This window comes from Podarcis gaigeae, assembly GCF_964106915.1.
Source record: "Podarcis gaigeae genome assembly, chromosome: 9".
Taxonomy (NCBI): Eukaryota; Metazoa; Chordata; class Lepidosauria; order Squamata; family Lacertidae; genus Podarcis; species Podarcis gaigeae.
The window spans coordinates 49,005,526-49,033,475 of NC_139685.1; the positions used below are offsets into that span (position 1 = coordinate 49,005,526).

General features: G+C 42.4%; 1 protein-coding gene across 9 annotated transcripts in view; it reads right to left on the minus strand.

Annotated features, from left to right (window-relative positions):
• Positions 1-27,950, minus strand: part of JADE1 (jade family PHD finger 1) — a 155,190-nt gene that overhangs the window by 115,845 nt on the left and 11,395 nt on the right. For 3 of the 9 annotated variants that reach the window (XM_083755563.1, XM_083755558.1, XM_083755568.1), the window contains exon 3: positions 11,844-11,939. The exons of 5 other annotated variants lie outside the window; for them this stretch is intronic. The gene's annotated coding sequence lies outside the window, so the exon portion shown is untranslated. Of the gene's footprint in view, positions 1-11,843; positions 11,940-21,620; positions 21,654-27,950 lie in introns of those variants that run through there. One more of the 9 variants, XM_083755569.1, reaches the window with a different exon arrangement.

The window sequence follows — 27,950 nt, forward strand, 5'->3', positions numbered from 1 at the left end:
TACTCGAGTCAATAAGTTTTCCCAGTTTTTTGTGGTAAAATTAGGTTCCTCGGCTTATATTTGGGTCGGCTTATTCTCGAGTATATACAGTAATTATAGTAAGTGTGGAATGGGTGCTCAACACAAATTGCCCTATGATTCTCAAAAAAGCATAGTTTGCAGTGTACGTGTCTTTCTTTAAACTAGGCCTTTAAGTGATTTGCCAATGTTATGGAGTGCCCAGTTCACACTAGATCAGGCTTCCTCAACCTCAGCCCTCCAGATGTTTTTGGCCTACAACTCCCATGATCCCTAGCTAGCAGGGCCAGTGGTCAGGGATGATGGGAATTGTAGTCTCAAAACATCTGGAGGGCCGAGGTTGAGGAAGCCTGCACTAGATGCTGTCTGCACAGTGGATAGAAGTGTGTGTGTGAGCTCACTCCTCCGGTATGTGCAGACAGCACCACTCCTGGCAAAATGTATGAACTATGTCGGTGCTTCCCACTTTCAAAAATGGATTTGAGACTGTTTAGGCCTTAATTTTTATTTGAAAGCTAGCATAAAACAGAAACTGCTGCCAGCTTCTTTCCCTGAGGTGGATTCCTTCAGCATGAAAAAGGACTCCCCCTGCTGGTCTTGCATGACTGATCTTTTAAAGACAGGGCACTATAAACGATAGGCTCAGTAACCAGTTTGCATACTCGAATGGGTTTCGTTTTCCTTTTTGAAAGTGAAAAATTAAGTATCATTCATAGTACAATGCTTATTTGTGTTCCTTTCCTTCCTTCTACTTCCCTAACATGGAACCTTCAAGTGCTGTATGTGAGTTGTTTGAGTTATTGTTGCTTGAGTTGTTACTATTAATAATAATAATATTTTTTTAAAAAAATACAATGTCTGATTTTCTTGTCCTTGTATTCTCTTTTTTCTCTCTCCCCCCACCCCCTTGTCTCCATACTTATCAGGCCAATACTCACTCCCAGCTCAGCAAGTGATAAGCTGTGATAAGTACAGGTGTGAGAGTCAGTTTCAAGCCCATTTCCTTTCCTTTCTGTGTGTGCATGTGTAAGATATCTGTCACTAATGCCAAAGGATTTTAACCATTTCACCAAGTTTTCACCATCTCGGGAGTCATGCCCACCCTGTGGAACGCCCTCCGTACAGATGTCAAGGAAATAAACAACTATTTGACTTTTATAAGAAATCTGAAGGCAGCCCTTTTCAGGGAAGTTTTTAATGTTTGATGTCGCATTGTGTTTTAATTTTTTGGAAGCCTCTCAGAGTAGCTGGGATAACCCAGTCAGATTGACGGGACGTGTGTGTGTGTGTGTGTGTGTGTGTGTGTGTGTGTGTGTATTTCACTCCCAAACAACTACCATGTCTAACAGAGAGGAGGGCAGAATGAGAGAGGATATCTACTGATGGCAGAGTGGGCCAGAATTTTGGTGGGGGTCAGAACTGGCCCCTGACTTTCACTTGAGGATGCATCAAAATATATTCCTGGTAGCAACAGCCTGGGACTCCAAAGCCTAGGGGAATGCATGTTCAGTGGCACACATCCTTTGAAGCCAATTTTCTTCCTCTTCCCAAGAGGGGGACTTCTGATTAAGGGATTATAAAGAAATTGGATTTGCGGTGTGTCTGCTTTATCATTAGATATTCCCAACTCACAAACCCAAGGACCTTTTTGGTGTTAAGGGGAGTTTGCTCCAAGACCAAAAGGTTCATGAAGGTGAAGAGAGCTGGGTGCCTCCTCTCAAGTCCAGTCCCTTGAATTCCCCAGGGAATTCTTACAAGGTCCTAGGCTGTGAAAATATATTTTGCTGCCCAGATACATCAGTAGCTTTGCCATGCAGAGGACATATATGTTCTGCTAATTTGGAAGAGACAATATTAATCTACTAAAATGTTTAATTAATACAGACACAAGGACCCCATTATCCTATGCAGACTGACTTTTATAATATGTAGTATATCATTATAGATATAGTTCAAAGACAAGTTTAGCACAAGTGATACTTGGATTTTTAAAATCCAATTATCCACAGCTTTGTCTGGGTTAATCAATCTGCCAGGTGTAAAGCCTGCGTGAAATTATAGATATGTTGAGCTGCTTAATGATAAGAAGTAGGAAGAGCCTTTGTCATCGATACTTAAGGAAGAAGGTTGATGACATCAGAGCACCAATTTCAGGATCCCACCCTGCCTCCAAAAGTTAATTTCTCATCCTCTACACCTTGATATCTGATACTAGCATTGCAGCATAAGCTAATTCTCCCTTTCCTATGTCATTTTGTATAAAGTTGAGATTAACTTCATTTTTATCATCTGACAAAGTATCAGCCATGGTTGCACAGAGAACTCTTGGTCACTCACCTGGTTGCCACCCACAGAAATGATCTGGGGTGACTAACAACACACAACAAAGAAGACCAAAAAATTATGGACAATTAACATGCAAATTTCTGTTTTGTAAACAGAAGTCACAGGGAAGTCTGAGCAGTCTCTGGACCATGCAGAGAATTTTAACTATCTCTCTCTGCCATGGTTGGGGGCGGGGTCACCTCTCTGAAGTGTCAATTTGCATTTAAAAAGGAATTTCCATTAGCTTCTGTTTACATAACAAAAAATGTGTCCATTAATTGCATTTAACATCTTGTTTGGCTTGAAAGGAGGCAGACCAGCTTTCAGGCTGGCACACATACAAACTATCTACTGCCACCCAATCCCTTCAGCTAAGACTAGCTGAATCAGGGGTCCTGAAGATCTGACAGTCAGGATTAAAGCTGATGTAGTTCCATGCATACCTTGCTTAGCTACTTAAAACTGGTTAGAGGTATAAATAGCACTCTGACTACCCTCTCAGAAGCTGAAAACCAGAAAACCCATATTTAAGAGTTGCACGTGACCCTATTTCCTACCAATACTAGTTACTCCATGAAGGCAGTTTGGGATGATAAAATGTATATTTATCTAAGTTCCCAAATAGATGTTTGCCTTATGTAGCCCAGGGGTATGAAATAGGGTCAGTTTAAAAAAAGGGGGGGATGAAACAAAATTCTATACCACTTCTGAGAAAAATGCACTTGTTTAGTCCTTAGCTTTAAGTGCACTTCACTTAGATGCAGGGAAACAGAGGGACAGGTCAACATAGAAAATAAAGCAACTCCATAGACAGCTTTAAGGTTAAATCCAAACCATACATTTAAAGCACATGGCTTCCTCCAAAGAATCCTGGGAACTGTAGTTTGCTGTGGATGCTGGGAATTGCAGCAGTGGGCAGGGGGTAAAATACAGTTCCCATGATTCTGGGGGGGGGGGTATGATTTAAATATGCTTTGCGTGTGTGGTGTACAAATAACTTAAGTATCCTGGCAGAAATCTAGCACACAAGGTTCTGGAAACTCTTACCCAGCTGACAGGAGGAGTATAATGATACAGCAACAGATGAAACATCTAGCATGTTGATTTATAATAATAACCATTATTTCCTTAAACCTACCCATCCCTCTAGTATGAAATAAAAAAGGTGACCTCTTTTCTTGCTAGTTGCTTGAAAGGCCAAAAATAACATTTGCAAAGGTACAGAAGAGTCCATTTATCTGTTTGCTTGTTTTGAAATAGTCATCAGGAGATTCCTCAGTTGGAGGGCAGAGGGAAGGGTACCATTGGCATGGTTGAACTGTACCCATAAGGACAAAGACCAGAATGACCACAAAGGCTTAAGGACATACAGTAGGGAACATCCATTGTATAGGAACCAAGGACATTTGGAAAAGGGTTAAAAATGCTATAGTAGGCTATGGGGATAGAGGTACTGAATTTTCCAGCGCCATTAAGAATATAAGAAGAGTCTTGCTGAATCGGACCAAAGGTCCATCTAGTCCAGGCATCCCCAAACTTGACCCTCCAGGTGTTTTGGGACTACAACTCCCATCATCCCTAACAGAACCAGTGATCAGGAATGTTGTCCCAAAACATCTGGAGGGCCGAGTTTGGGGGTGCCTGATCTAGTCCATCATCCTGTTCTGACAGTTGTTAACCAGATGCTTATAGGAAAGCCAAAAGCAGGAGATGAGCAATGCCAGCTACTGGTATCCAGATGCATATTGCCTCTGACAGTGAAGGAAGAAAATTGTCAGCATGGCTAGTAGCTATTGCTAGCCTTATTCTTAATGAATCTGTCTAATTTTCTGACACTACTTACAGTGATTCATGTAGGATTACACTGTCCAAGTCATGTTACTTACAAGCTAAATGACTTGGAAGGATGAGAGATTTTATAAAAAAAACACTAAGCAGAAATCAGTCAAAAAGTTACCCCTTATCTAATTAAAAATGATATTTACCAACTTCTCCCAGCACAAACTAAGATCAGGGTGGGAGAGCAGTTTAGTCAACTGTATATGTGGGTATATGTGCACTGTGGTAGCTTACTAATTGGAAAAATCAAAGGCAGGCAACCTATGGCTAGCCAGGCATTGCAGGACTACACAATCATCAACACTGGTGATGCTGGCTGGGGCTGATGGAAACTAGAGTTGTACAATGTCTAGCAGACCACGTTCCACATCTCTGTGGTAAACTGTTGACTGTCTTCATCTTTGGTATTATGGTAAGCATGTCTGGGGAAACAAGGAAATGGCAGGGTAGGCCAGCAAATATATAACTAGTGGACAATGTGTCTCAAGGCCACCACAGAAAAACAGTGACTTTTGAGACCTGAAGGTAAGTTGAAATCCTTATGAAATAGCCTTTCTCTGCTGCCATGGCTCAGTAGTTAAGTCTGAACAAAACAGAACTCTTTCATCCTTGGCACTTGGTACAAAGGGCTAAGCATGGAGGCGGGGGTTATCTACTGGGCATTTCTCTTTTAAAGAGCAGCTGGCATAAAATTAAACAGAGAGAAAGACATTCTGCTTGAAAGCATGCATAAATTGATTCACTGTATTTTGGACTTTGGGACATTATCTAGCAAAACTGTCTTTTTAGCAGTCCATCTGCACAGGCAGTTTCTTACATTTGAAATTACTGTATCTTCACAGTGACATCACACTCTTTACGTGATGTGTGGGGACCTTTTTCAGTTCAAGGGTTCCCTCACCGGGAATATTTTGGACTTGCCAGTGGTAGGCATGATCAGAAGTAAAAGTAGGTGGGGACAGAGGTATAAGTGGCCAGAGCAACTGGATGGAACTCTTAATCTTTGTACATTTTATCAGTTTGAAGTTTTTTTGCATCCACAACCGTAAACCCATAAATCTCTCCATCCAGGCACACAAGAGGCATTGCCAGAGTTTACAGACACTTTCCAGCCAAGAAAAAGCACTTGAGGTGGTTTCAGAAAAGTGTTGATGCTGACTGTGGCCTGGGAAAGGGTGTGACATGGGGAGAATCCTGAGGGTCAGACAGAGAGGCATGGAGGGCCACATTTGCTGCCTGGGCCTGAGGTTGCTTTACACCAACATGCTTAATTGGAATGGCTAGGACCAGAGAGTCTTAGACTCTCTTCAGACTGAAGGTAAACAGATGCAGCCTACGCTCCTTGATAGTAATAGCCAGGAGTGGTGAAGAAACGGGGATAAATAAGTACAGTATCACCTACTTTAACCCAAACTGGTTTCTCTAATTACACATGTGATCAGTGGTGGCACAAGTGTCAACTTAAAATACAGCTGCCTAATTGGGAACTAGTTTGTGTGAAATGGTTAGCAGCCAAACCTAACAAATAGATATTCTTGGTAGTTAGCATGAGTCCACAGAGCTGTATTGCTGATAGGCAGATACCAACACGGAGTATGATGATCTGTCCTGAGGGCGATGAGGAAATGGGTGCTGTTGCAGAGCCAGAGATCTGATGCTCATCAAGACCTAACAGAGGTGTTCCAGCTCTGTGACTGTTCTACTTCGCAAGGATGGTGCAACCTCTAGAACCTTCCACCTGTGAAGAAACTGAGCAGTTGCCAGAGGCTGAAGCTTATCTATGGGAGGATGTTGCGCAGAAGACAAATGCACTTGCAACAGAAAACAGCCCTGTGCATGGGAGTGGGGGGCAGCTGGTATACTTGCCCAGAACCTTGAAGGGCTAAGCCACCCGGGGGCGGGGCTGCTATCTTACGTTACTGAACTGGTTGCCTTTTTGTTTGCATTTATAACTTTATATAGTTCTTCCTGTTCCCCTCTCTCTTCCTTTGACCTGTGCTGGATGAAGACGTGCCTCTGCTTGCTCCAGCTTCACGCAAATGCCTGAAGCTGGTTATACTGTAAATTTAAGTATTTTGCCTGCATAGATTTTGCTGCTGTCATTGGTATAAACCAACACATGATTATAAATTAAGTAAATCTTATTTTTAAACTTACTTCCCAGGTTGTTGCCTGATTCTTTATTAAGCTGGGTAAGAAAGGGGAGCCCGCTTACTTCATAGCTGGACTTGCTCCAAAAAAGGCTTTACAGCATAATTCCTATGCTTAATTTTGCTGCCAAGGATGGGCTTTTAAAACTGTGTTCAACCCACACACATGGGTGCCTGGAGGTATAGATTGCAATTAATATATCCTCTCCTACTCATTTAAACCCATAGAGACAAAGGAAAGAAAACTGGAGGCAGGGATAAATAGGGGGAGGCTATACATTAATTTCAGACAACTACAAATACTTAGGCTTAATTATAGTAGGGTATGTAGGCAACCTTCTGCTTATTTTATGTAGCTCCTTTAAGATATGGTTTCAGGAGAAGAGAAAAGTGGATCCATTGCTAAGCACTTTCAGGGTCTTCTTGTAACTGCTGTGTCAGCATCTTCCAACATGAGCACATCCCATTTAGTTTTGCTCTCTCTGGAGTGGAGAAAGTGTTAATTGTCCAGTCCAGACATAAAACTGACATATTTTGCAATGCCTGGACTGGAAAGGGAGAAAGAGTTCCAGGTCAGAGATCTTGATATGCAGCAATTTCTGACAACTAGTTACTCTGGCACAAGAGCTCACTGTCTATTTCCGCAGTCCTTAAAACGAGAGAGTGAGTAGTCCATTAGGGAGGTGCTGAGGAACAGCAGTTTTTCACAAGCAGCTGACATTTACAATTCTCAGTTGAGATTTTGTTTCATATGCAAAATAAGCAATGACAACAGAAAATATGGACAAATGTGATCCACAGTGTTAATCTATACAAATTAAGAAGGGAAATCACAAATTAGGAGTAATAATAACAATTAGGAAGCTGTGGCAGCAAGTATATCTGCAAGTATATCTGCCCTGTTGGCTCACCTTGGTGATTTCTATTCTAGGGCCCCTAAAAGTATCCAGATAAATTCTGGCAAGTTATACCTTGTGTCTTCTGCTGCTTCTGCAGTGTAAATGGGGCTTTTCAGTTTTTTGTTCACAAAGCAATGCAGAATGGAGATTTGTGAACTTTATTTTATACAAGAAAGATGATCTGATGGGAATAAAAGCGTTTTAGAAAACATCATTTATTTCACCTTCTTCCGTAAAAGATTGTGTAGATTAACTGTAACTTCAACATCTTTATTCATGAACTGACTCATTTCTGAGTAGCTGCAGCTGTAAATAATAATAATAAAAACCTGCAAAATTGTACCCATATCCTACTGTGTGTATTGGCAAAACAAAGCCCTTGGAGAAATCAATGAGCAACTTGCAGAGCAAATCAGTAATCTTTTCCATAAAGGATATAAAGAACTACAGTTAGAATTGTATGTTGTTAGGAGTCTGTCATAGCTTATGGCCAAGGTGACTCAGGCAGGGGTAAATTGGACTACTAATCAACTGGATGCATTGCTTGAAGAAGACATATAAAAGGGGGAATTTTGTAGGCAGTATGAAGAGAAAGAGAGGTATGGGACTGGTCTCTGCAGCTGGTGATGAGTCTCAGATCTGGCCTCTCTAGAATGATTCGGGAGTGCTGTCCACTTGGCCATCAATAACACCATATTCAAGTTATTAAGAGTACTGAATGCCAAGCAACTTTGGAACTTAGCATGCCAAGTGACTCAGTGACCAATCACCATCTGCATCTAAGGTAAGTGTCATCCATTTGTTTATTTAATTTCTTTAATTTAACAGGGACCCAACAAAGGCATGGTATGCCAGAAGCTGAAGGGTGTGTGTGTCAGGAGCAGGATCTTAAGGGTGATAAGCTTAGAGTAGTTTTAGGTCTACTCTAGCAATATAGCCTTGCAGTAAACAGTAACCAAAAACCTAGGCTATGTACACATTGCCAGCTTAAAACACAGCTAGGTCATTCTGCAGAACAAAGCTGCATTTCCTAAGAAACAACAGGATAGATAGAGAATATACATGGACTGTGGCTAATGCGTTTACAACACCTCCCAAACCAGCAGTGGATAGATGGATTTATACATACATACATACATACATACATACAATTTGTATGCTGCTTAATCAAAGTTATATCTAAGCAATGTATAGAATACCCAACACAATAAGACTAAAACTTTAAATATCATACAGCAAGCTAAATCCATCTGAAGCTAATGGTTCAATGGAGACTTTCCTCCCAATGCAAGAAGCAGCTCTGGGTCCCGTTCCCACTCCCAGCCCCCAGTATCACAGCACGGGGCGGGGAGGATTACCGGTAAATTCCCCCTCCCCTAATAGTTCTGATCCCACGACATTCAGGCAATTAATGTCACATCTAGTCTGGCCATCTAGCATATGCTTAAAATATACGATGGAACTTCTTAATTTTGACTGGATCATTCACATTTGTTTTTATATGCTGTTGCCCACCCTGAGCAAAAATCTTATGTACATAGGACAATGGTGGGGAGCAAGCAGTTTTTGGTCTATTTTTGGCCTAATGGGACAGATCTTTATCTCCTCAAGCCCAGAAGACCAACTTTGACAGGTGGGCAGGACCTCCACCTGTCAATCATCTGATGCAATCTTGATGTCAGGTTATTGACAGGTAGGTTTTCCCACTCACCTGTCATAGTTGCCCTATGGAGTCAGGGGAGATACAGCACAAAGCAGGATGGAATTCCTTGTTCATTACCTAATACATGGGGAGTTCAATCCTGCCTTCTGCAAGAGCATTTCCCCCCCCCCTCGACATCACATAAAAGGTCAAGTGTGGAGCAAGCAGTTGTGGTCTCAGTAAATGGATTCACAGGTTAAATGGGAGACTTAGCAGGCCACATCTGGCCTACAGGTCAGAGGTTCCCCACACCTGATGTAGGAGCACAACCATATGTTGCATTGACCTCTTTTATTTGAAATAGGGAGTAAGCAGAACTTTAGGAACTCCTTTTTATCTCAAGGAATATCCTATTCATTTTCTGTTGTTTCTGGCCCAGCTTATCTTCTAGCTAGTTTCAATGGACTGCATGCCTCTCCTCCCCTTAGGTATTCAAATTCAAGGAAATCAAATAAAGAAACAGCTAATTATTCTGAACCATGGAGGCAGGCACTCATAACTCAATGGGAATGACACTTTCATTAAACACTATGTTCTCTGTGTCTTCAGGAAATTGTTTTAATAAACCGATCTAAAGGGATTAATATTGTTTACTCATAAGCACAGCTTGTGGCTGATCTTATGATATATCCTCCAGTCTTTCCCCAGCTCTTGAAGTGATTTCAGCCATGTCAGCTTCCTATAACTTACAAAGGAATCAACACTGGCTGTTCCTTCCCAAGTATACATATGGCTCCAAGTGCCCACAGGGGAAAACTACACAGAGCATATAAAATGGACTTTAATATCACAGCACACCTTTTGGGATGCATGTCTAATTTGTTTCAAACATGCAGAAAAGCTGACAAGCTACTTTTTTTGTTTGGAGAACTACTGTAAGCAATGCACTCGGATGCAAGGAAACGAGCTCAAACTGATGCAGACTATCTATATCACCCCCTTTCCCCCTCCAACTTTATTTATTTTATTCTCTTAAAAAGGATATTGCTGCTTTTTATTTTCCACTTTCCCTATTCATTTCTTAAACACTGTGAATGAACTGTATAGATGGGGAATCAGTTCCAGCGCAAGGGCCGCCACATGACATTGGTGGGTGAGGTGAGACACACACACACAAAAAGGATGTAAGACGGATTACAACTCTTAATGTTTGTACAGTAGGCTACATTCCAGCTTACAAAAGCCAGGGTTTCTACACATACACCTCTCCCTCCAGGCAAGCAAGAGGCATTATCACAGGTCAAGGGCACATGCAGGACCATATCCACAATGTTGTAGAGCCTTCAAAAGTGTGCCCCCTTGAAGAAATGCATGTTCAGTTTTCATTTAATAGAAAATTCATAGAAAATTAATTCATAGAAACTTTTTATATGTACAAAACCATATAAAGCTTGGGATGATGCCTAGAAGATCAACCCACCCCTTATAAACCAAACATTATCTTGTCCATTGATTTCAATGGGTGTATCCTGATTACTTAGGGACGCGGGTGGTGCTGTGGGTAAAAACCTCAGCGCCTAGGACTTGCCGATTGCAAGGTTGGCGGTTCGAATCCCCGCGGCGGGGTGCGCTCCTGTCGTTCAGTCCCAGCGCCTGCCAACCTAGCAGTTCGAAAGCACCTCCGGGTACAAGTAGATAAATAGGGACCGCTTACCAGCAGTAAGGTAAACGGCGTTCCATGTGCTGCGCTGGCTCACCAGATGCAGCTTGTCACGCTGGCCACGTGACCCGGAACTGTCTGCAGACAGCGCTGGCTCCCGGCCTATAGAGTGAGATGAGCGCACAACCCTAGAGTCTGGCAAGACTGGCCTGTACAGGCAGGGGTACCTTTACCTTTACTATCCTGATTACTTAATTGGCTGCAACCTAATATTATTAGAGAGTCCCTCTGTCCCATTCCTTAGGACCGTGGCATTTCTTATTTGGACTGGCAAAGGTATGTTAAGTAGAGTGCAAGGCTGTTTAGGCACTAGCATAAACAAGCACAGGACAGGATAAGTGTTCTTCTATGAGCTACTGAGCTGTCTGTTTGGAGAGTAACATTTGCATTAAATGGCATGCATTTGAAGCAACACTGCTGTGGATTCTAACTGCTGGGTCTTAAGATTCAATTGATCTTAAGTAACATTAAAATTGGCTCAGTAGAGATTTTGAGCTGTTTTGTTTCCTATCATTTAGATAGTGAAAAGCAGCTGTAGAGTAGATTATGTGCCTGGAAATTCTTGCAGTGTATAGAATTTCCTTTCCTGCCACCTTTTGGCCACTTTCAGAAAAACATCTCTTGCTATATACAAGATTCCTAATCACAGATAATACCTGCTCCTATAGAGTCATCCTATTTTAGAAGCTATAATATATTCCCAAACATATCTTAAGTTTTGGATCCTCAAAAAAGCAGGCCAGACAGGCAAACAAATGAAAACAAGACAAACAACTTAACATAAGGAGCTGTGAACAGAAAATCAGAAGCAAAATACAGTGGTACCTCAGGTTAAGTACTTAATTCACTCCGGAGGTCCGTTCTTAACCTGCAACTGTTCTTAACCTGAAGCACCACTTTAGCTAATGGGGCCTCCAGCTGCCGCCGTGCCGCCGGAGCACGATTTCTGTTCTCATTCTGAAGCAAAGTTCTTAACCCGAAGTACTATGTCTGGGTTAGCGGAGTCTGTAACCTGAAGTGTATGTAACCTGAAGTGTATGTAACCTGAGGTACCACTGTATAGCTACTAAATTACAAAAAAGAGATGTGAATGAAATTTTAGCATAGTTCAGTTCTGGTCACTTAACTACATAGCTACAAGCAATAGGATTTTTTTTTGTACTTTTTTTCATTCAGTAGGAAACACTGGACTTAATGTCTTAATGCAAATCCATTGTGATCACATTTACCCAGACCTGAGCTTGCCTCACCTTTTTGGTCAAGATGTGGTGACCTTCTAGATGAGGTTCTGTCTGCAGCTGTCTTGCAAAAGCTGGATGATGTTCATGGTAATGGGCGTACCAAACCTGCATGCCACAAATTGAGAGCCACCATGAACCAGCTATTTTCCAGCGATGTCCCTCTTGTGACTATACATACTATAACTTTGTGAGTAGGCCCTAAGAGTACTCCGTTAAAAACACCTGATTTTGGGATAACATTATCCTGCTCCGCTGGGCCTTGGGGCTCACGTAGCAAGTAGAAGCAGTAAAACTGTGTTCCTTTCAGGCAAGCTGAGTCAAGCAAAGTCAGGTCTCTTTAAGCAGATGTCAGGAAAGACAGTATCATAGATAGCACCCACTGGGCGCTGCTGGCTGACGTCCCACCCCCTTACTTTAGTTTTTGAGAAACGACTCAGCAGAGGGTTGAGGCAATCAAAGTATTGTGCAGGCTGGCAAAGTCTGCACTGCAGTTTGCTACACCTCCTTGGGAATGTTAGCTGTGTTTTCTTAAAAGTCCCTTATCTAATTATTCAGCTGCTAGTTTCCATGATGCAGAGGGGATGGGGGCTCACCTTCTGTTTCTGAGGAAGATGGACACACACATCCTCAGACAAAGAGAGAGCACAGGAAAATGTGCTGTGCCCCACCCACCCCGTGTGGGGCAGCCTGCTTTCCTCCAGATCCAAACTGTCACTGTATCCTTTAAGAGGGACAATGCACAACAAAGTCTATTCCCCCTCTCCGAGTTCTAATAATTTCTCCTCCTTCTCTGAAACCCTTCCCTCTGCTCTACTAAGATAAGGTATCAATTAAAGAAAGCAATTCCCTTTTCTCCAATCCCAGGTCATAAACCTATTCTTCTATAAGGAAAATTCCAAGGAATTGTCAAGGCTTGTTATAACTAGGAAAGACTCTTGTATGTCATTTTGAAACATGGTCTTTTCAGTCTGTTAACATTTCATTTTCAAATATTAGCTCATAGGCAACCCTTTAGTGTCAAGAATGTCCCTGATGCAGGTAATTTTCAAAATTAAATAGCCATATTTAATGGAACATGAGGTACTATGGATTATTTTGATGACTATATCAGACCCTTTACATTACTTTTTCAATGTTCTGCTTGTGGTTTTGAAAGCACAAGTCCTTTTATTATGATGGGATTAGCACACATAACTTTCAAAATGTAACTTTGAAAACACAGGCAACTTTTTGAAATTAAGGGAGGCTGTGATGCTAGACTGCAGTACTTCTTTAGCGTACACATAGCCATGAATTCAGTTTTGTGAAGGGTTACATAAGTTTACATACTGATTATGTAATTACATACTGAAGGCACATAACTCAGTGATCTAACTAAAGCTAAATCAGTCTAGTACTTAGTTGGGAGATCCCAATGTATACCATCTTGATTTTTATGGAAGAAAGGAGACATATAAATGTAAACGAATAAAATGCAAAGACTGGTTGCCCATAGAAATTAATGGAGAGATCCAGGATTTTACCACAGCTGTGACTGAGCAGCAGGTATTCCACCTACAAAAAACAAAAACATCCTCCACCCCAAAAGGTAGTAGCAAAGACAGCAGTTGCTACTAGGGACTGTACATAAGTAATATGCACAGGCCTCTATTCACAGGCTTACAAAAGCATGACACAAAGAGCAAGGAGATATGGAAGGAGGAGGAACTATTTGCACATGCAGGTGAGACTAAGAGGAAGTGAAAAGAACTACAGAGTGTTAACTTAGTAATTAATATGATTATAGCTTTCAGGATGCTTATTGCAAAAACATTTTAAAAAATGGAACTGTATTAAGATTTGTATTTTAACAGCATAGCGTCATAATGTCTGGAATGTAATTATCATAAACATAATTGTAGAACTTGTTCATAGTTGAGCAGGAAATATGACTGAAATTCAACTGTTTGTTAATGTTTGTTAATGTTATTGTTTGTTAATGTTTTGAGTAACAGGGGCTTTATTTAGCCTGGAGTCCATCAATGGGCATTGCATTTCTGTGAAGTCCCTGGGTTGAAGCCAGACTCAGTTGGTCACTCTTTAGTCTTATTGAAATCAATGGTATTTGATAGAAGCATAACATAATTTTTATTTCTATGTAGTTTAATTAAGTTGGCAGAAGAGCAGGCAGCAGTACACTTAAGTTAAGCTACAAGAAGACCTGGTAAGCAAGATAGCATAATAATCATCATAGTATAAGATGAAAGTTTGAAGTGCAGCTGCTCTCAACAGCAGGAGTGGAGAACCTTTGCCCCCACCAGATGTTGAGGAACTATGACTCCTATCATACCTGGCAATTGGCCATTTCTGCTAGAGCTGATTGGAGTTTTAGTTCAGCAAGTTCTGGAGGGCGAAAGGTTCTCCACTCCTGTTTCAGGTCTGCCTGGAAATGCCAAGGATTTAAACCAGGACACTATGCATGGAGAACATGAGCTCTGCCACTGTGCTAAGTCACTCTGCACACTTCTACAGTATAAAATATCTATGCCACTGGTCTTCACTGGTGGGTTCTGATCCACTATTGGGTCCTAACCTGATCTAAGGCGGGTCTCTACAGTAGCATTGTTACCATACAAATATATGGTAAAAAAGAAGAAGAAATGGATCCCCAAATGCAGGTTTAGGTCAAAATTGGGTTCCAGGTCAGAAAATGTTGAAGACCACTGCCTTATACTATGATTTAGTCATGGATGGAACAGATACATAAGCAACATACATAACTCCACTGTTATCTCTACTTTGTCACTAAGAAACCAGAATAGTTAACTAGATCAAAAGCTGAACAATGTTCATGGAGAAAAAGAACAGAAAAAAGTCTTTGCAGCTTAACATATAGAAGCTCATTAGGAATTTTACACAGAGCAGTCTCAGTAAAATGAAGAGGTTGAAAATAGCACTGGAATGCGTAAAACATGGAACAGGGGGAGGGGGAGAGGCCTTCACAACAGACAAGTCACTTGAGTAGTCTAAAAATGAAAGTGAAAAGTGTCTTCTCCACACACTGCCCTATATATTTTATTCAATATTTCTTCTCCTTTTTTCTATAATGGATTTAATAAATATAAGTACTTTGAATGTTAATGGTTTAATAAAAAGACAGACAATAGCTAGATGGAGGGGGGGAAAGGAAATGTGACATGATATGCTTGCAAGAGGCTTATCTTTGGTTCATCTACTGGTATTTTTGTTTCCTTTCTCACACTATTGTTCCTGGACTGTCATACTCTATGAAGGCAGTCCTGTACTGTAAGGTTTTGCATGAAGTGACTCTCTGCTTCTGATCATTTGTAGTCACACCAATACAACACCCCTTCTTTTTTTGGACACTAGTAATGTATGGTCAAAAACATTTGGGCTACAATCATTGCAACACTTTCTCATAGGTGAGTCACTCCGGTCCCTTGATCATTTTGGTTGCCCTGTTCTGAAACATTGCCAATTCTACAATATCCTGTTTGAGGTGAGGTGACCAGAACTAGAATCATAGAATCATAGAGTTGGAAGAGACCACAAGGGCCACTGAGTCCAACCCCCTGCCAAGCAGGAAACACCATCAGAGTACTCCTGACATATGGTTGTCAAGCCTCTGCTTAAAGACCTCCAAAGAAGGAGACTCCACTACACTCCTTGGCAGCAAATTCCAGTCGAACAGCTCTTACTGTCAGGAAGTTCTTCCTAATGTTTAGGTGGAATCTTCTTTATTGTAGTTTGGATCCATTGCTCCGTGTCCGCTTCTCTGGAGCAGCAGAAAACAACCTTTCTCCCTCCTCTGACATCCTTTTATATATTTGAACATGGCTATCATATCACCCCTTAACCTCCTCTTCTCCAGGCTAAACATGCCCAGCTCCCTTAGCCGTTCCTCATAAGGCATCGTTTCCAGGCCTTTGACCATTTTAGTTGCCCTCCTCTGGACATGTTCCAGTTTGTCAGTGTCCTTCTTGAACTGTGGTGCCCAGAACTGGACACAGTACTCCAGGTGAGGTCTGACCAGAGCAGAATACAGTGGCACTATTACTTTCCTTGATCTAGATGCTATACTCCTATTGATGCAGCCCAGAATTGCATTGGCTTTTTTAGCTGCCGCATCACACTGTTGGCTCATGTCAAGTTTGTGGTCGACCAAGACTCCTAGATCCTTTTCACATGTACTGCTCTCAAGCCAGGTGTCACCCATGTTGTATTTGTGCCTCTCATTTTTTTTGCCCAAGTGCAATACTTTACATTTCTCCCTGTTAAAATTCATCTTGTTTGTTTTGGCCCAGTTCTCTAATCTGTCAAGGTCGTTTTGAAGTGTGATCCTGTCCTCTGGGGTGTTAGCCACCCCTCCCAGTTTGGTGTCATCTGCAAATTTGATCAGGATGCCCTTCAGTCCATCATCCAAGTCATTGATAAAGATGTTGAATAAGACCGGCCCCAAGACAGAACCCTGTGGCACCCCACTAGTCACTCTTCTCCAGGATGAAGAGGAACCATTGATGAGCACCCTTTGGGTTCGGTCAGTCAGTCAGTTACAAATCCACTGAGTGGTAGCATAGTCAAGACCACATTTTACCAGCTTCTTTACAAAAATATCATGGGGCACCTTGTGTACCTTGTACAAATACTGTACAAAGTATTCATAATGCACAAAGATGGCATTATGATAGCAGCAATGTCATTTTCAATTCCTTTCATTTTGTGCACCTATCACTGTGTATGCAAAATATACACACCTCTTTGTGCACACACACAAAATTATAAACACTAAAATTTTGATCTTATTAAGTGTCTCTTCTTCCTGTCTTCCATGAAGAACTAATTTTTTCTATCTTCACTGGGTTGGATATTGACTAAGCTGATCACTCTTTAGTCCCATTGGTTACTGTGGGATGAAAGAGTGGCTAACTAAATCTGGATTAGGCCTCCACAAGTTCCTATTAATCCAATTGTTTATTCAGTTACTTAGACATTTGTATTGATAAAGGATAACAGCTTCCACTTATGGCTTGCCAGCAATATGGCAGAGTTGAGGGCAGGGAAGATGACCAGTCTATAATTTTGCACTACGGAGTATCTCTCTATCTGAAATGAAAGCCAGTGTGAATTTAAACAATGAACTTGGTGCCCTCCTCCAGGAAGGACTTATAGATATCTTTTTTGTTTGTTTGTATGCTTTTATTTGTTTGTATATAAGCAAGCTCTAAGGTCTGAAGAAAGTCTGAAATTCTGGTTAAAACCTTTTACAGCATTATTGTATAGTGCAGTGTAGTATAGTATAGTAACAGTATGTTTCTTTCTGAAGCAAAGCTGTGGTATATCCAAGTCATGTATCCATTTGATTTACATTATTATAATAAAATACAAAATATTTGTGTCAATCTTTGGAATTTGGGGTGCTTTCCAAAAATTTAGGAAAGGGATTATTATAATATTGCACATTATTGACTGTGGCAAACTTAAAGTTCACCCTTGTAGTAAAATCTCTAAAGGTCCCTATTTCATTCTTAATCACAAAAAGCAAAGGTGAAATTACAGTGATAGTAATTACAGAAATAGTGAATTGCAGATGAAAAAGAGTTCTCATTTTTTACTATGCCAGGGAAGCACTCAGAGGTTTATTAAGATATTAAATAACGTGTTTGCCAAAATAAATATTGAAACTGATCCCAAACTATCTAAACAAACAAGAAATCTAAAACTGCAAATTAAAACCATCACATGTCAGTTAATGAATAACTATTTGGGTTATTCAAGGAGACAAATCTCCCTTAAAAGCTTAAAGATTTTTTATTTTATTTTATTTAAAAAAGCTTAAATATTATCTTACTGAAGATAATATCACATTGGGCTTGGACTTCAAAATGGACATTTTTTTTACCCAAATCTGTTCTGTCAGAAAATGCTAAAAATTGAAACTACCATTTCCATCACTTTTTATAGTTTCCTGACATTGGGTGGGGCGGGGGTTAATGATCTTTTTCTTCTTTTTTTGGTTTATGACCAGACTTACGTGCTTCTGGGCATTTCATGTATTGCCAAAAATATTTCAAGTTTTTTCTAAGAAGAAAAATGAGGACTCAGCTGAAGCACAAATAGCACTTCTCACTTGGCAGGAAAATGTAGTTCTTCTCATCATGTGGTGTTGTCTAATATGAAATAAGTAGGGAATAAAATGAATATCCCTTTTCTCTGCATGGCATTGCATACTTATATTCACTGGAGCAAATACAAAATGACTAACGTGCTTTTTTAATATAAAAAATATATCTTTGGCTGTGATTTCATCAAAACACACAATGATGGCATGTAGATGCTGGCAAGGTTACAACGCACAAAAAAGACTGTTAATGACAATTCTCAAAGGAAGCTACCCAAAAATATCCTTCATCACAATTACTTTAGAATTATTCATGCCACTCTCATCATTAAAACATAGTGGGCGTGTTTTTAATGATGTTGCAGCACCTTTAGTCTGATGAAATTGGAGAAAACCGTGTGCAGCATTCAACGTTGTCATATAAAAGATGCTTTGTTTGTCATGTGGAAGGGACATAAGTCAGTGGCAGAACTCAGGCTTTTGCATGCAGAAAGTCACAGGTTCAATCCCTGAGGTTTCCAGGAAGGGCTGGGGAAAACTCCTGTCTGATACCCTGGAGAGCTGCTAGTCAATGTAGACCAGGCTTCCTCAACCTCGGCCCTCCAGATGTTTTGAGACTACAATTCCCATCATCTCTGACCACTGGTCCTGCTAGGTAGGGATCATGGAAGGTGTAGGCCAAAAACATCTGGAGGGCCTAGGTTGAGGAAGCCTGATATAGACTATTCTAAGCTAGACTGGACAACAGTCTGACTCAAATAAGGCAGCATCCAGTGCCACCCTTTCCCTTTCCTTCATCTTCAGCACTCAGAACACATCTCTTTTAGAGACAGCTTGGATTTGGTGGAAGCACAATATCCATCATTTTCAATATCTTATTGGGATGTTTTCAAGGTGTTCACCCACCCCACAAACGGGGCGGAGGAAGGTGGGGCGGTAGGGGCGGTCTGCCCTGGGTGTCACCACTGAGGGGGGTGACAAAATGCCGGGTGGCACTCATCGCAGGGCCTGCAGCATGCCTGGGAGAGACACGGTGGCTTGGGCGCATGAAGGCTCCACCCTGCCCAAATGGTCCGTCCACTGCCTCCCCTCCCCCCAGCTGTAAGGCAGCTGAGTGGGAGGCAGGCAGACTCCTTGGAGGCCCCGCAGAGCGTTCTGCCCTCGCTGGCCCCGCCCCATGGGTGGCTGGCCCCACCCCTGGGCGCACGGGCCACCCCAGGCGCCCGATCAGCTTGCTCTGCTGCTGCCCACAGATACACCTTACAATTTTTTTGTCTTCCAGTTTTTTGTACTTCTGCCAACCTTGAGGTTCTCCCAAACTTGCTGATATTGCCTTCTTGTGCACAGGTGCTGCCACCTTGACTGTATAAGGAATGGTACTCAGATAATTTAGTTGGTTCTTAGTATATGACCTTCATTCTCATTCTCACTTGGTAGAAATATTCCTATATCACTTTTAACCATTTAAAGCAGGGAGAAGGAATTTCTGGCCCAGGGGCCAAATGCAGCCTTCCAAGTCTTCAGAAGTCTCCTAAGGCCATGGCCCTAACCAGCCAAGGTGAATTAAGGGTATGAGATAAAGTCAAGTCAAAAGCAACAGACAAGGTATATACATAAAAGGAACAAAGGAATGATGGTGGTGAATTGTCTCTGAAAATAAAAATACAACCAGCAGCCAGGGCCTTTTCTTAATCAGAGCTCACCAGAGCTCTGCTCCGGCAGAGTAGGCGCAGTGAAAATAATGGGCCTAAGATAATCATGACAATTATTTTTAATGAGACAACTCTGAGTAGGAATAACATTGGCTATACCCCACCATTTCTAGCTAGCTTTGCTTGGGGAAGGTAAACAGTTTGCCTTCCATGTTTATTTTCTTCTTCCAATGCTGCTATCCAGGGCCTGCCTTAGCTCCTCCATCAGTGTACAGCTGATGAAAACCCCAAATCAACAATATCAGGAAAACAAGGATTGCAAATAGAGCAATATTGGACTTCTGAGAAGTAGAAGCATGCATATGTACTCAGTACTTGGTTTGGGCCCTTCTGAATCAATTACTGCCTCAATGCGGCATGGCATGGATGCTATCAGCCTGTGGCACTGCTGAGGTGTTATGCTTCAATAGCAGCCTTCAGCTCTTCTGCATTGCTCGGTCTCATGTCTCTCATCTTTCTCTTGGCAATGGCCCATAGATTCTCTATGGGATTCAGGTCAGGCGAGTTTGCTGGCCAATCAAGCACAGTAATCCTATGGGCACTGAACCAGGTTTTGGTACTTTTGGCAGTGTGGGCAGGTGCCAGGTCCTGCTGGAAAATGAAGTCAGCATCCCCATAAAGCTTGTCTGCGAAAGGAAGCATGAAGTGCTCAAAAATCTCCTGGTAGACAGCTGCGTTGACCCTGGACTTAATGAAGCACAGTGGACCAACACTAGTTGATGACATGGCTCCCCAAACCAACACAGACTGTGGAAACTTCACACTGGACTTCAAGCATCTGGCACTGTGTGCCTCCCCATTCTTCCTCCAGACTCTGGGTCCTTGGTTTCCAAATGAGATGCAAAGTTGCTCTCATTAGAAAAGAGGACTTGGGACCACTGAGCAACAGACCAGTTCTTTTTTTCTTTAGCCCAGGTAAGACGCTTCTGATGTTGTTTCTTGTTCAGGAGCGGCTTGACAAGAGGAATACGACATTTGAAGCCCATCTCCAGGATCTGTCTGTGTGTGGTGGCTCTTGATGCACTAATTCCAGCCTCAGTCCACTCCTTGTGAAAGTCCCCAACACATTTGAATGGTCTTTTCCTGACAATCCTCTCCAGGTTGCGGTCATCCCTGCTACTCGTGCACCTTTTTCTTCCACACTTTTCCCTTCCGCATAACTTTCCATTAATGTGCTTCGATACAGCACTTTGGGAACATCCAAAGTCTTCTGCAATTACCTTTTGAGGCTTTCCCTCCTTATGGAGGGTATCAATGATGGCTTTCTGCACAACTGTCAGGTCAGCAGCCTTCGCCATGATTGTGCTTCCTACTAAACCAGACTGAGAGACCATTTAAAGGCTCAGGAACCCATTGTAGGTGTTATGGATTGAATAGCTACTGCACCTTTTCACAATATTCTAATTTTCTGAGATTGTTAATTTGGGGTTTTCATCAGTTGTATGCCATAATCATCACAATTATAACAAATAAAGGCTTGGCATATCTCGCTTTGCATGTCATGATTCTATCTTATATATTAGTTTCACCTTTTAAGCTGAATTACTGAAATAAATGAACTTTTCCACAATATTCTAATTTTTCGAGTTTCACCTGTATATAGGCCTTTTCTTTTATCACCAAAAATCTCCAAATGGCTCACAAAATCAATAAAGGGACACCATCCAACAATAAATACAAGATGCAAAGCAGAAGTAGAGAAAATAGCACAAATACATTCTTAATGGGGGAAACACATGACATAGCAATTTGCTCTTAGCTGAACTTCATGGAACAGCTAGGCCGCTGGAAGGTAAAGAAAATAGATGAACAGAAAGCTACCAAGCTATTATCCAACTGAAAATAAACCAATAAATATGTAAAGGATGCACTTCCGTGTGTTATAATCAATTGGAACTTTGCTTTCCAAAGAGATAGTGCACCCTCCCACGTGTAATATATTTTACCATTCCTTACTATTCCTGACAAACTCAGATCACTGAAGTGTTTGAGTCAGATCACTCTGAAGTGTTTTGAGTCCAGAGCCTTCATAAACATGTGTTACAAACATTGATGCATCTAAAGAAACATAGTAAATTTAGTATGTACTGTATCAACATTATTCTTCTAACACAGGAGACAGCAATTACAAGTAACTGGTCTCTGTGGCCACAGTTGTGATTCTTCAGGGGGTTGACTTTGCCCCCAGAGGTACACTGCATTGTCTTTTGAGACAGACGGATACCAACATTATTGTCACTCCCTCTGTTTGCAGATGGAAGGGTCATAGCTTAGTGGAAGAGCACATGCTTTGGCATGCAGAAGGATTCAGGTTCAACACCTGGCATCTCTGAGTACAGTGAGGAAAGGCTCTCTGAAACCCTGAAGAACCACTGTCCCCAAAACACTGAGCATAGGGCTAGCAATGCCTCTTGTGCTGTGGTCCTGTGTGAGTGTCTGGAGGCGGTTGGAGGATGGATGGCGGCTAACAGATTGAGGTTGAATCCTGACAAGACAGAAGTACTGTTTTTGGGGGACAGAAGGCAGGCGGGTGTGGAGGACTCCCTGGTCCTGAATGGGGTAACTGTGCCCCTGAAGGACTAGGTTCGCAGCCTAGGAGTCATTCTGGACTCACAGCTGTCCATGGAGGCACAGGTCAATTCTGTGTCCAGGGCAGCTGTTTATCAGCTCCATCTGGTACGCAGGCTGAGACCCTACCTGCCCACGGATGTCTCGCCAGAGTGGTGCATGCTCTGGTTATCTCTCGCTCTATGTGGGGCTACCTTTGATGGTGACCCGGAAACTATAACTAATCCTGAATGCGGCAGCTAGACTGGTGACTGGGAGCGGCCGCCGAGACCATATAACACCAGTCTTGAAAGACCTACACTGGCTCCCAGTATGTTTCCGAGCACAATTCAAAGTGTTGGTGCTGACCTTTAAAGCCCTAAACGGCCTTGGTCCAGTATACCTGAAGGAGCGTCTCCACCTCCATCGTTCTGTCCAGACACTGAGGTCCAGCGCCGAGGGCCTTCTGGCAGTTGCCTCACTGCGAGAAGCCAAGTTACGGGGAACCAGACAGAGGGCCTTCTCAGTAGTGGCGCCCGCCCTGTGGAACGCCCTCCCACCAGATGTCAAAGAGAAAAATAACTACCAAACTTTTAGAAGACATCTAAAGGCAGCCTTGTTTAGGAAAGCTTTTAATGTTTAATAGGTTATTGTATTTTAGTGTTTTGTTGGAAGCCACCCAGAGTAGCTGGGGAAACCCAGCCAGATGTGCAGGGTATAAATAATAAATTGTTGTTGTTGTTGTTTTTGTTATTTATTATTAGTGCCCAGAATTATCCCTATTTTAAGTAACTGGATAAATCTGCCAGATTGCAGTGTTACCAATGCCTGATGATCCTAATTCACAAGACCCTTAAAGCATGTGTATGTGAAACTTGAAAACTGGGGCGGGGAGTGAAAACATGCCTCAGCTTCCCTTAACCTTAAAAAACAGTCATGGGCGAGTCATATACACTATAGGGCGGGAGTTGAAGAGACTGATGGGGAAATAAAAGCATGTTTCCCATCATCCTCGTCCCTAAAGCTGGTAAAGAATTGAACTCATTAGTCATATTTTCAGACATACCTGTCTACTGATGAAGAACAAATCAGTGTTGTGTTTCACCCAATCCCGTTGGGAAGCTCCTATTTCCACATTAACTGGATCCTCCCCTATCACATGGAATGACACAACTAAAGATTTGCTATAAAGGTAATGCTTATGGTATTAAGAATCTTGGTCAGATCTCAGACTATTCATATTTTATATTTATAATGAGAAATATTTTTATCTAAATATTTCCCAGATCACAATCTCTTCACATTTCGGAACAGGGTATCATGCTTTTTATTCAGGGTAATTTGCTCCCTTGCCCTTATTTTATAGGAATGTAACCTGCTTATTGACTTGCTTAAAGACTGCCCATAATCTTGACAGCATTTGATGGCATATGTTCTGCTCAAAGACACTTGTAGATCTCACTGGTGTGGCCTTAATTAACACTGTTTGTATACAACATTGCATTTTGGCTTTCATTCATACCTTGAAGAAGGTAAATACATACATCGAAAACTAAAAGGTAACTTTATTAAGGGTGGTAAATATATCAAGGTCTGTTTGAAATAAAGCTTGAGTAGTTTGTGGCATTGACAGAACTCTGAAACATATTTACAACCCTGCTTGTTTTTATTCATTCCCACTCCCACTGCTTTTTGTTGGCTGCAAGACATGGTCCTGAATGCAAAATGTAAGCACTCTCTCACACATACATGCACACGTTTATTTAATAGAAAAACCCAGCTAAAATTTTGCCAAACATTTCAATCAATCTCTGTCAATGCCAGATTGGCTGTGTGTCAGTTAAAATTAGTTGTGAGTGTACCCAAGAGCATCTTCCCTCCCTGCTTCAAGGGTGGGGGTGGTTTCAGGGAGTCCATATCACAAGGTTAAGGAGTTTAAAACAGAGATGGGAAATCTGTGGCCCTCTTGATGTTCCAAGACTCCAACTCCCATCAGCCCAAACCAAAATAACCAATGGGACACAGGAATGATGGGGCTGTAGTCCAACATAATTAAGAGCACTAGTCTTCAACTTTTTCCAACCTGGAACTGAATTTTTGCCTAAATATGCACTTGGTGATCCATTTCTTTTTGTTACACACCACCACCCAACTCTCTGAGCGGTGTGGGATTCCAGGGAGTTCCAGGAGCACTTATCAAGGGCCATGTTTCCTTTTGGAAATAAGGCACAGTGGGGACTGTGGTGTCTTTGTGCTATATGGTTAATTTACACATATATACAAGCTGAGTCTTTGATGGAGGCGTTCACAGCATTACACTCCAACAGGGTCTTGCTTCTTCCATAGCTACAGCCTTAGATTCCAGCAGCAATCAGTCATGGCTCCCTGGCATTGCTCTGCAGCTTGCCTTGCTCTCTAGGTCACATCACTCCTAACCTCCTACTCCTGCCCACATTGCTTCTCACTTTATCTATTGAGGAGTTTCGGATGAGTTCCTTTGACACATTGTTGTCCTAACACATGGGCAGGCAAACTAAGGCCCGGGGGCCGGATCCGGCCCAACTGCCTTCTAAATCCAGTCCACGGACGGTCCGGGAATCAGTGTTTTTACATGAGTAGAATGTGTCTTTTTATTTAAAATGCATCTCTAGGTTATTTGTGGGGCCTGTCTGATGTTTTTACATGAGTGGAATGTGTGCTTTTATTTAAAATGCATCTCTGTGTTATTGGTGGGGCACAGGAATTTGGTTTTTTTTCCCCTTCAAAATATATTCCGGCCCCCAAGAAGGTCTGAGGTACAGTGGACCGGCCCCCTGCTGAAAAAGTTTGCTGAGCACTGTCTTAACAGGTCATAGCTTCGCACAAGAAGCTAGTCCTGGCTTAATTAGCTTTTGACACATCACAAGAAGCACCAGCTTGGCTGAATCAGCTTTTGACACATGCGGATTACAGAAAATTAGAAGTGTCTAATACACATCTTAAATACACACAGGTCTAGCACAGTTTTGACACTCTAAGTCTTGATTAAATTCTAACATTTATGGAACCCAGTAATTTGGAGGAGTCTAGCACCCATGAACATTACTTTTTAAACTATATATTTATTTTTTTAGTAGTGCTGGCATTGCAATCCACTACTCAGTAGTAGGTTCTGACCCACCAGCTGAAGATCAATATTCTAGTGGGTCTGAAGTCCATCATCCCTTGTGTAACTAACACACACACACACACACACACGCATGCATGGAGTATGCTGAGGTCTTAATCCTGTTAACTCCCCCACCCCTTCAGCTGCTATTGACAGAGTCCACTAAACAGTTAACTAAAAGAAGTATCCATACTAGTGAGGATCTGGAAGTTATCACCTTGCCCACTCTAGTTTAATGATACGAGGAGACTTCCTAGGCGAGCTGGAAGTTTCTTCCTTTGGTAACAGATAGGTGTTGGCACACACATGAAATAAATCCTGACCTAATATCCACCAGGTCACATCACCAATCGAAGTCTCATTATAACCTTAAATCTTGACAATGTGTAGTATAATCTTAATTTAAAATGGATTCTAAAAATAAAGCAAAACACATTTTAGATCCTCCCGGCTTTCACTTTCAGGTGAACATATACAGTGGAATTGGGGTAACCCAGGAAACCTAGTTTAAACCTTGTGGTGCCATGATTCACAAGGCAGTTATATTGCATATATTCTTAATCTACTGTATAGAGTTTTTTGTTTATCTGCAGCATGTGGAAGAGCCAAATACCCACCCACTAGGCATAAAGAAATTAGGATGGTAGAAATATCTGCTGCAGTTCCACCAGGACTGACTTTAACAAGCGACCAAAAATGCAACTGAGAAACTGCATAATAGCTACCAGTAAATAAGCATGTTCTGTCCAAACAAAAATGATGGATATTCAGGCCAAGTTATGAGTCAGCTACCACATGCTTTTTTCTCGTTTTGTACTTTTCCTAATAAGTAGACAGACTGCATGCATATCTTCATGACAAAAAGTTTGCAAAACAGTCTCAGAACTTTCTAACCTTAAGGGGGGGAAATCTGGATCAATCTGTCATAATATAAACACTGAATCTAAGTACTGTACAGGAATTCTACACTGTATAAGCCTTAAGGTACCCCTAAGCATACAAATACCAGCCTCTGTTAGGATGATGCAATAGTTTACATTCCAGTCTTTGAAAGATTACTAACTGTTGGGTCTGTCTGAGTTCAATGGGCTGGTGCTTAGGCCTTTCTTCTACATTACCCTGATTCATAACCATAGGTGTTTGGGTGCTCATAAGACTTTCTTGTACATCTAGGCTTCTTCACCCATATCAACAGAAAAAGCAAACCTTTAGTTGCATTCTTCTGGCCACTGATTTCAGCACTCTTCAATGAAATGAATAGAAAAATTCTCACTGGTACATAAACTCTGTCCATGCATTGGAGCTGCTTTGCCTAAAAGCAGTGTTTGGATTGGAGAAACCATGGCTTCATACACACCATACATTTAAAGTACATTTCCCCCAGCCCACGCCCCCAAGAATTCTGGGAACTGTAGTTTGTTAAGGGCTCCATGAGGGGGTAATCTATAGTTCCTGGGATTTGGGGGGGGTTGCTTTAAATGCATGGTGTGCAATTATTATAAATAATAAAATAAATAATAGAAACAGAAACAGAAATCAAACATGGCTCTCGCTCTGCCTTTCCAGCCTACCGCTTCTCTTCCAGCTTCTAGCTCATGTACTGATCTCTCTACTTTGGCCTTTTGTCTTAAAACTAACCACGAACTGAGGGAGGGCCTCACCAATTTGTCACCATCCATTTGTCGTCTAATACAGAGCCCCTATCATTTGTTTCCCTTAGTGGCCCATTACGCAGACAATCACCTCAACAGGAAGTGAGCCGTGCTTACCGTATTTTTCGCCCTATAGGACGCACCGTCCCATAAGGCGCACCTAGTTTTGGGGGGGGGGAAATAAAGGGGGGGAAATATTTCCCCCCCAGGCACGGAGCTGGGGCGGGGGAAGCCCGAGCTTCCCGACCCCAGCCCCCAGAACACGCAACTCTCCACAAGCCGCGGGAGCCCAGTGCCGGGCTCCCGCGCCTTGCAGAGAGCTGTGCCAAGCCTGGGCGCGCTTCAGCGTGCAGGCAACTCTCTGCAAGCCGCGGGAGCCTGGCGCCGGGCTACCATGCCTTGCGGAGAGCTACCTGAAGCTCCGGCGCGACTGCTCAGTGCGCCGGGGCTTCAGGATAAGAGGCAGCTTTGCGCAAGCCGGGGGAGCCCTCCCGCGGCTTGTGCACAGCTACCCGAAGCCCCGGCGTGACTGCTCAGTGCGCCGGGGCTTCAGTATAAGAGGCAGCTTTGCACAAGCCGTGGGAGGGATCCTGCGGCTTGCACAGAGCTACCCGAAGCCCCGGCGTGACTGCTCAGCGCACCGGGGCTTCGGGATAAGAGGCAGCTCTGCGCAAGCAGGGGAGCCCTCCCGCGGCTTGCGCACAGCTACCCGAAGCCCGGGCGCAACTGCTCAGCGCGCCCGGGCTTCAGGGTGCAGGCAGCTCTGTGCAAGCCGGGGAAACTCCCGCAAGCTCCCAAGGCTTGCGGATAGGTTCCTGAAGCCTGGAGAGGGAGAGGGGTCAGTGCGCACCGCCCCATAGGACGCACTCACGTTTTCCCTTCATTTTTGGAGGGGAAAAAGTGTGTCCTATAGGGTGAAAAATACGGTATATTTTAACA